The 7,950-nt window shown below is 41.7% G+C and overlaps 2 non-coding genes across 2 annotated transcripts; both read right to left on the bottom strand.

Annotated features, from left to right (window-relative positions):
* Positions 1 to 552: 552 nt before the first annotated feature.
* On the bottom strand, positions 553 to 625 carry TRNAV-CAC (transfer RNA valine (anticodon CAC)). Its single transcript has one exon. It is a non-coding gene; the product is annotated as a tRNA-Val (tRNA).
* Positions 626 to 3,377: 2,752 nt separating this feature from the next.
* Positions 3,378 to 3,449, bottom strand: TRNAM-CAU (transfer RNA methionine (anticodon CAU)). The gene has a single exon. It is a non-coding gene; the product is annotated as a tRNA-Met (tRNA).
* Between the last annotated feature and the right edge of the window lie 4,501 nt (positions 3,450 to 7,950).

Genomic DNA, 7,950 nt, shown 5'->3' with positions numbered 1-7,950 from the left:
TTCTCATAAAACTTAACGTAACTTACCATCCAAGGTCTAATACATGCTAACTGAAGCCAAATGTAGTTCATATATGTTATACTAGGCCTAGGAATATATCTGTTTGATTTTAGCTATATTTTTTCCGGACTATAGGGGTGAATAGTACCAAGTTCTACTATGTAATTGTCCATTACATCAATATTTAATTTATATGTACGATGCTCTACATAGTTACAAAATGTACAGGAGGATGGATTGTATTTATTAAAGATATCAACATTTCTTTTGGTTTGTTATGGTAGGAAAAAATTTGACTGTAGTAGAGCGTAGTTTCGATCTACGGACCTCTAGTTGGATTATGGGTCCAGGCACGCTTCCACTGTGCCACTCTGTTCCACAATACATAGTTATATGACTCAATATTAATAATTAGTATAATGTAGTATTAACATATTACAAATTAGTATAAGTTTTATGATTTAATAAATATTGTCAATATTCTTTGTTATTAATTTTAGCTCTTTGAGTTTATTTCAATGGGTTATGAAAACAAACATTTATAAAGTCAAATGTTTCCGCCCGGGATCGAACCGGGGACCTTGCGCGTGTGAGGCGCACGTGATAACCACTACACTACGGAAACCTGAAGTATAGTGACCTGTTATTATATGGACGAAATCCGGTTAATTGCTACCGGAGATGCACATAGTTTTTCACATATTCACATATGCACATATTATCATGCTTCAGCGATATAATATGATCAAAACACATTGCTTGAGTAATTATATAAATTATAAAAGGGTTAATAACGAAAATAGAGAGAAAATCCTGTTTTATGTGTGTACGGGGTGTGTGACGTCACAATAACATGAGAGGTTTAGTTTAGTTTAGTTCACTTATTATGCACCCCATACCCATCTTGTGGGTGGTAGTGGAAGGGGGTTACAGAGGCACATAATAGGCTCAGGGACTGAACCCCACAATTCATTTAGCTAAGCAAGTTACAATCTTGATGAGCGAGTTACAAAATTCAATATAAGTCGTAACACCAACAATGGGTTCGCGATTGACTACAAGTACGGTTTCTAAATTAAGCAACTGACATATGTGGAGAGCTAGTGTCACAATTGATGTTTGTCGTGCACACCGCCCCCCTCCAGTGGGCAGCGCTGGATAGCTTACAATCACTTTGGTACTACCTATAATTAGCAAACTGGGGATATTTGGCAAAAAATTCTGGTAGCAGATAATTTTGAATGAAATATAAAATAAATAAAAAATAAAATAAAATAAAATAAAATGTTTATTTAGGTAAGGTACATACATACAATAAATTTTTACAAAGATTGGTTGACTTATAGGTAGAGCTAGTACATACAATGCCTAAAGCCACTATTACGCAAAGCGTTTCGGGCATGATAAACTTAAATGACAAGCTTAATACTAATTGAGCATAATGAGTAGAATGAAAACAAGAAATGAAAACATAGATGAAAAAGCAGCACAAATACAATTAAGTCGACAAACAGCGCTCATTAAAGAAAAACAGACATTGGTTGACAATAGAAGGGTAAGGTAGGTTACAGGGAATTTATTAGGTATAGGTTCGTTTTTAACTTAAACTGGTTGAGAGAGGTACAGTCTTTAACATGGTTGGGAAGGTCATTCCACATTCTGGGCCCCTTGATTTGAAGAGCATTTCTAGTTTGATTAAGTCGTACTCTAGGAATATCAAAACTGTATTTATTTCTGGTGTGGTGCTCATGGGTTCTGTTACAACCTTCTATGAAGCTTTTGAGATAAGGATTGGCATTATAGTTTAGCGTTTTATATATGCATAATACACATGAGAGAATGTGCAGTGACTTAATGTCTAACATATTCAGAGATTTGAGTAGGGGTACCGAGTGATGTCTGGAGCCAGAGTTGGATATTGTCCTAATAGCAGCTTTGTGTTGAGTAATTAGAGGACGTAAGTGATTTTGGGTAGTAATATTTACACATCTCTGGAGCATTTGTTATAGGGAGCAGGAGGAAGTGATATTAGGGCTTCAGAGAGTGGGAGGAAGCAGTAGGAAGTATTTTTAAGGCTTCAGAGTGCGGGAGCATGGCGGGAGTAGGTGTTTTTAAGGCTTCAGAGAACAGGAGCGAGAGGGGGAAAAAGCAGGAGAAAGTGATTTTAGGGCATCAGAAAACGGGAGGAAGTGTTTTTAAGACTTCAGAGAGCGGGATGAAATAGGAGAAAGTTTTTTAGGGATTCGGAGAGCGAAAAGAATTGTTGTTAGGGCTTCAGAGAGCGGGAGCGAGTGGCAGGAAGCAGGAGAAAAAATTTGTGAGGCTTCAGAGAGCGGGATCGAACGGGAGGAAATGATTTTAGGGCTTCAGAGAGCAGGAGCCAGTGGTAAGAAGCAGTAGAAAGTATTTGTAAGGTATGTGCTTCATGAGGAAACAGGAGGTGATGTTATTAGGGCTTCAGAGAGCAGGAGGGAATATTTTTAAGGCTTCAGAGAGCGGGAGGAAGTGGGAGGTAGCAGAAGGAAGTATTAATAGGGTTTCAGAGAGCGGGAACTAGTTGGAGGAAGGAGATGGAAATATTAATTGGATTTCAGAGAGCGGGAGCGAGCAGGAAGAAGTATTTTTATGGGTTCAGAGAGTGGTAGGAAGTGTTACTAGAGCTTCAGAGAGCGGGAGGAAGCAGGAGGAAGTAGTTTTAGGACTTTCGATGGCGGGAGCGAGCGGTAAGAAGCAGGAGGAAATATTTGTAAGGTTTTAGAGAGCGTAGCCTCCGTAACACAGTTGGTTAACGTACAAATGTTTCTCGCTGTAGGGCTCTCCACATGTCAGTTGCTTAATTTAGAAACTGTACTTGGGGCGGTCTCGAGCCCACTTGTTGATGTGATGATGTGCATTGAATTTTGTAACTCTCTCAGCAAGATTAACTTGCTCAGGTAAATGAATTGTGGGGTTTAGTCCCTGAGCCCATTATGTGCCTCTGTAACTCTTCCCACTACCGCCCACAGGACGGGTATGGGGTGCATATTAAATGAACTAAACTATAAACTAGGGTTATCCCATGGAATTGTCTAACCGGCGAAGTCGTTAAATACCAAGATATTACCTCAGTTCAAAATCCAAATAGAAACAATCCTCGTGAACCATGGGGGAAAGAGGGATCTTTGACAAGCCGATGGCTTCCACTATCCGTCGAGGACACTAGAGACAGGTAAATTCAGGTACAAATCTCCCACATTCGTTATTGTGCCTTTATTTTTTAAAATATAGCTAGCTCAACCTGTACTTTGTAATTACTTATATTGAAGGGGGAAGTAAGGCACTGCTATGTACCTACATTTGTAATGTAAAAACATAATTATTACATTAAAGCAATATCGTAGCAGAGCGTAGTTTCGATCTACGGACCTCTGGGTTATGGGCCCAGCACGCTTCCACTGCGCCACTCTGCTGCTCATATTATTTGGATGATACATTTTATACATCTTTTATAATATTATAATTGGTAATATTTTCTTCAGAAATAAAAGTATCAGTGTTTCTGCGCAGTAACGCACCAGTACGTACTGATCTTGCGCATGGGATGCGCACATCATGGTTACTGTGCACAGCCAGCTGCGTATGACATACATCATAGCATGGGTATGTGATCACTGCTGCACACGATGGGTATGGGTTCACTACCACTCATGAACAGGACATGTATTGGAGGCACTAACGCTCACAGGATAGGTATACATGGGGTCTACAGGATAAGTATGGGATCCACTCAGCCCTGGAGGCTGATCTGTCGTGTTTGTTGAGGTCTATAGCAACTCTTCTTGCATGTAAACATTCCAAGCATAAGAATTATATTTAGTGTCTGGACCGAGATTCATCAGTCAGTTACGCAAGTACTTACGAACATGTTATCTCAATCTTTGGCGACTTTACACATATTAAACAGTTGATGAGTTGATGAGCTCCAAAGGACTGGGAGGCTGTTTATAAATCAATAATAAATAAATAAATAAATGTTTATTCAGGTAAGGTACATATATACAAGAGATTTTTACAAAAATTGCTAGGTTTATAGATAGAGCTGGTACATACAATGCCTAAAGCCACAATACGCAAAGCGTTTCGGGCAGGAAAAACATTAAAGACTAAAACTTAATACTAATTGAGTTTAAAGTATAAAATTTGTTAAGAACAAATAAAAATAAAAATAAGAAAGGGAGGAACATGGCTGAAAGAGCAGAACAAATATAATTAGGTCGACAAATAACGGTGTTTAAAAAAACAAAACAGACATGGGTTGACAGTACAGGGGTAAGATAGGTTACAGGGAATTTATTAGGTAGTGCTTCGTTTTTATCTTAAACTGGTTGAGAGAGGTACAGTCTTTAACATGGTTGTGAAGGTCATTCCACATTCTGGGTCCCTTGATTTGTAGAGCATTTCTAGTTTGATTAAGTCGTACTCTAGGAATTTCAAAACTGCATTTGTTTCTGGTGTGGTGCTCATGGGTTCTGTTACAACCTTCAATGAAGCTTTTGAGGTCAGGATTGGCATTACAGTTCAGCGTTTTATATATGTATAATACACATGAGAGACTGTGCAGTGACTTAATATCTAACATATTCAGAGACTTGAGTAGGAGTACCGAGTGATGTCTGGGGCCAGAGTTGGATATTGTCCTAATAGCAGCTTTGTGTTGAGTAATTAGAGGACGTAAATGATTTTGGGTAGTAGAACCCCAAGCACAAATACCATAGTTGAGATATGGATGAATGAGGGAGTAATAGAGAGTCGATCACCAGGGCAGGGCGAGGTACATAATATCTGATCTTAGAAAGAATGCCATTATATAATTATATATTATTTTCTAAATTGTTGTGTTATGCCGCCAAAACTCGGTATGTAGCTGTTCAACCCGTCCTCATAATAGAACGGCGCCTTTTGACGAATACTCTTCCCAAGACCAACAATTGTCGTACTAGAAAATGGTAGCGGCTCGTGAAACTGCAGCCCATCCTCTTGTGTTGGCAGTACTTATAGTAACGATGAGGACCAAAGTTAATATATCGACGTACAACGCAATTAGAAAGTAGAAATTTGTACTATTGAATTTAGACAAACCGGAAAAGGTTTTGTATTTATATTGCAAAGACAACCTTAACTAACTGAACCTTCCTAGGCCTAATACACTCTATTTAAGGCCTAATATCGTACATATGTGTGCTATACTAGACCTTGGAATATACATGTTTTTTTTATCTATATTTTCCAGACTATAAAGTGATTAGTGCTATATACTTCACTTCCGACTATAAAGAGTCTATAATTATGACTATAATTAAGAATTCAGACTATAAAGTGATCAGTAAGTACTATTATGTAATGACTTAGTACGTCAACGTTTGTACTATGGAGCATATACAACAACTACTGTGTAAACAGGACGATGGGTCGCGACGTTGACATACTGTGCCGTTCTCTGTTGTGTTAGGATAAGGTCACTTACGCGCGAGAGTTTGTTGACGTTGGCAGACTTGAGGAGGACGGGCTGGATCACGGGGCCAAGTGTGACATCGCTGTCAAGTGTATTATGTCGGTCTTGTCTGAGGTCAACCCCTAGAGTTGGCCTAAATAATCGCCCCCGGGTGGGCTCGAACCACCAACCTTTCGGTTAACAGCCGAACGCGCTAACAAATTGTGCCACGGAGGCTCGAGGAACGTACTAAACAGATTTGTAATAAGGCGGAACTACTTAGATATCGAAGTGTAATAATTATCTGAGTTTACTTGAGAGCTACTAATAGTGGCCTCGATGAGGACAGGAGGCCGGCGGCTTGTCGAAGGTCCACCCATTTGCCTTGATCTTTTCCTGATGATGATACTTCCTATAGTGTCCTAATGCCTAAAGTAACCTTGTGTCTAGTGGTCACGATGGAGACGGGAAGCCGGCAGCTTGTCAATGGCTCCCCCATTTTTCCTAAGTTTCCTCCTTTATTTCCCTAATTTTCCTCCTTTCCCCCCACAAAAAAGAGTAACAACAACAAAAAAGACTCTGGGGTTGGAGTCCCTGTGCCTTCTTGTACCAACTTCGAGGTTAACTCCGGAGCTGGAGCCCCCTGGGGGCAGTTCCTTGTTGCCTTCAACCTCGTTCTGACAGTTCCTGCGACGGCGCTGGAACCTGTCTTATTGGTGTTTACCTTTCCAATTGAGACGTTCTGTGCTGTTGAGAGGGGGACCTGCTGCATGGGTGACAGCTTCTCCCCCGTATCAACCTACCCTGGCTTTGCGCTCTGGCGTGGCCACTCCAGACCTACAACCAGAGCGCAACTCCAGAGTCTCCTGAGACAGATGGACGCCTACTACTTGGATGGTCCACCAGTTTTTACATTCTTGTAAAGCCACTAGCACGCAAAGAGTTTCGGGCAGGTCCTTTATCCTAATACGGCTAATTCCTAAGATTAATATTAATCTTAAGTAATAACTCCGGAATACGACCCGTCAAATAATTTCACTGCTGGGTGAAGAGAGGAGTAAAGTTAAGGATTGGAACCCAGTCAATCCTCTCCGGCCAGGATACGAACTCAGACTAAATTGTTCGCGAAGTGCGAGGGCTAGCGTTTCACCACTGCGCCATGGGGACCAGTCATTGAAAGTTGCACAACAATTGGGAACTCTAATAAGAAAGTCAACTTTATTTTCAAGGAAAATAAAGTTACTGAACTGTAAACATCTCTGGTGCGGCCACATTTGGACTGCTGTATCAAGCATAGAGGCCTCATCTTCAGAACATATCTGCTGTGGAGAAAGTACAACACAGAGCGACAAAAAGCGTCTCAGAACTAAATCGGCTCCCATACCAGGAACGGTTGAGGGCCCCAGGACTAACACAGCAAGCCAGACGGGGCATGGTGGCTCCCATACCAGGAACGGTTGAGGGCCCCAGGACTAACACAGCAAGCCAGACGGGGCATGGTGGCTCCCATACCAGGAACGGTTGAGGGCCACAGGACTAACACAGCAAGCCAGACGGGGCATGGTGGCTCCCATACCAGGAACGGTTGAGGGCCCCAGGACTAACACAGCAAGCCAGACGGGGCATGGTGGCTCCCATACCAGGAACGGTTGAGGGCCCCAGGACTAACACAGCAAGCCAGACGGGGCATGGCGGCTCCCATACCAGGAACGGTTGAGGGCCCCTAGACTAACACAGCAAGCCAGACGGGGCATGGTGGCTCCCATACCAGGAACGGTTGAGGGCCCCAGGACTAACACAGCAAGCCAGACGGGGCATGGTGGCTCCCATACCAGGAACGGTTGAGGGCCCCAGGACTAACACAACAAGCCACAGTATACAGAACAGTGTAGAGTATACAGAACCTCATACAGTATACAGAACAGTGTACAGTATATAGAACAGTGTACAGTATACAGAACCCCTTACAGTATACAGAACAGCGTACAGTATACAGAACAGTGTACAGTATACAGAACCCCGTACAGTATACAGAACCTCATACAGTATACAGAACCCCGTACAGTATACAGAACCCCGTACAGTATACAGAACCTCATACAGTATACAGAACCCCGTGCAGTATACAGAACAGTGTACAGTATACAGAACACTATACCAATAATCCTGTCCAATAACGATGGTCTGCTTTCAGCCACTGATACTGCTATTGAATTCAATAGGTTCTTCTCATCCATTGGGTCATCCCTAGCTAATGATATTCCATCTTCCAGTACTAATGTTCAGGACTATCTTACAGGTAACTATCCACAGTCTCTGTACCTAACGCCCGCTAATTACACTGATGTAAATGAGGTAAACCTTTCCCTTAAGACCAAGTCTAGTGCCCTTGAGGAGATACCAACTCTAATCTACAAAAAAAAAAAAAACTCCAAATATTTAGCCTCTGCCATTGCATTGGTCTACAACAAGTCACTTGA

This window comes from Procambarus clarkii, chromosome 55 (assembly GCF_040958095.1).
Source record: "Procambarus clarkii isolate CNS0578487 chromosome 55, FALCON_Pclarkii_2.0, whole genome shotgun sequence".
Lineage (NCBI taxonomy): Eukaryota > Metazoa > Arthropoda > Malacostraca > Decapoda > Cambaridae > Procambarus > Procambarus clarkii.
Note: the sequence above shows the minus strand (reverse complement) of the source record. Positions and strands in the feature narration are given on the sequence as shown.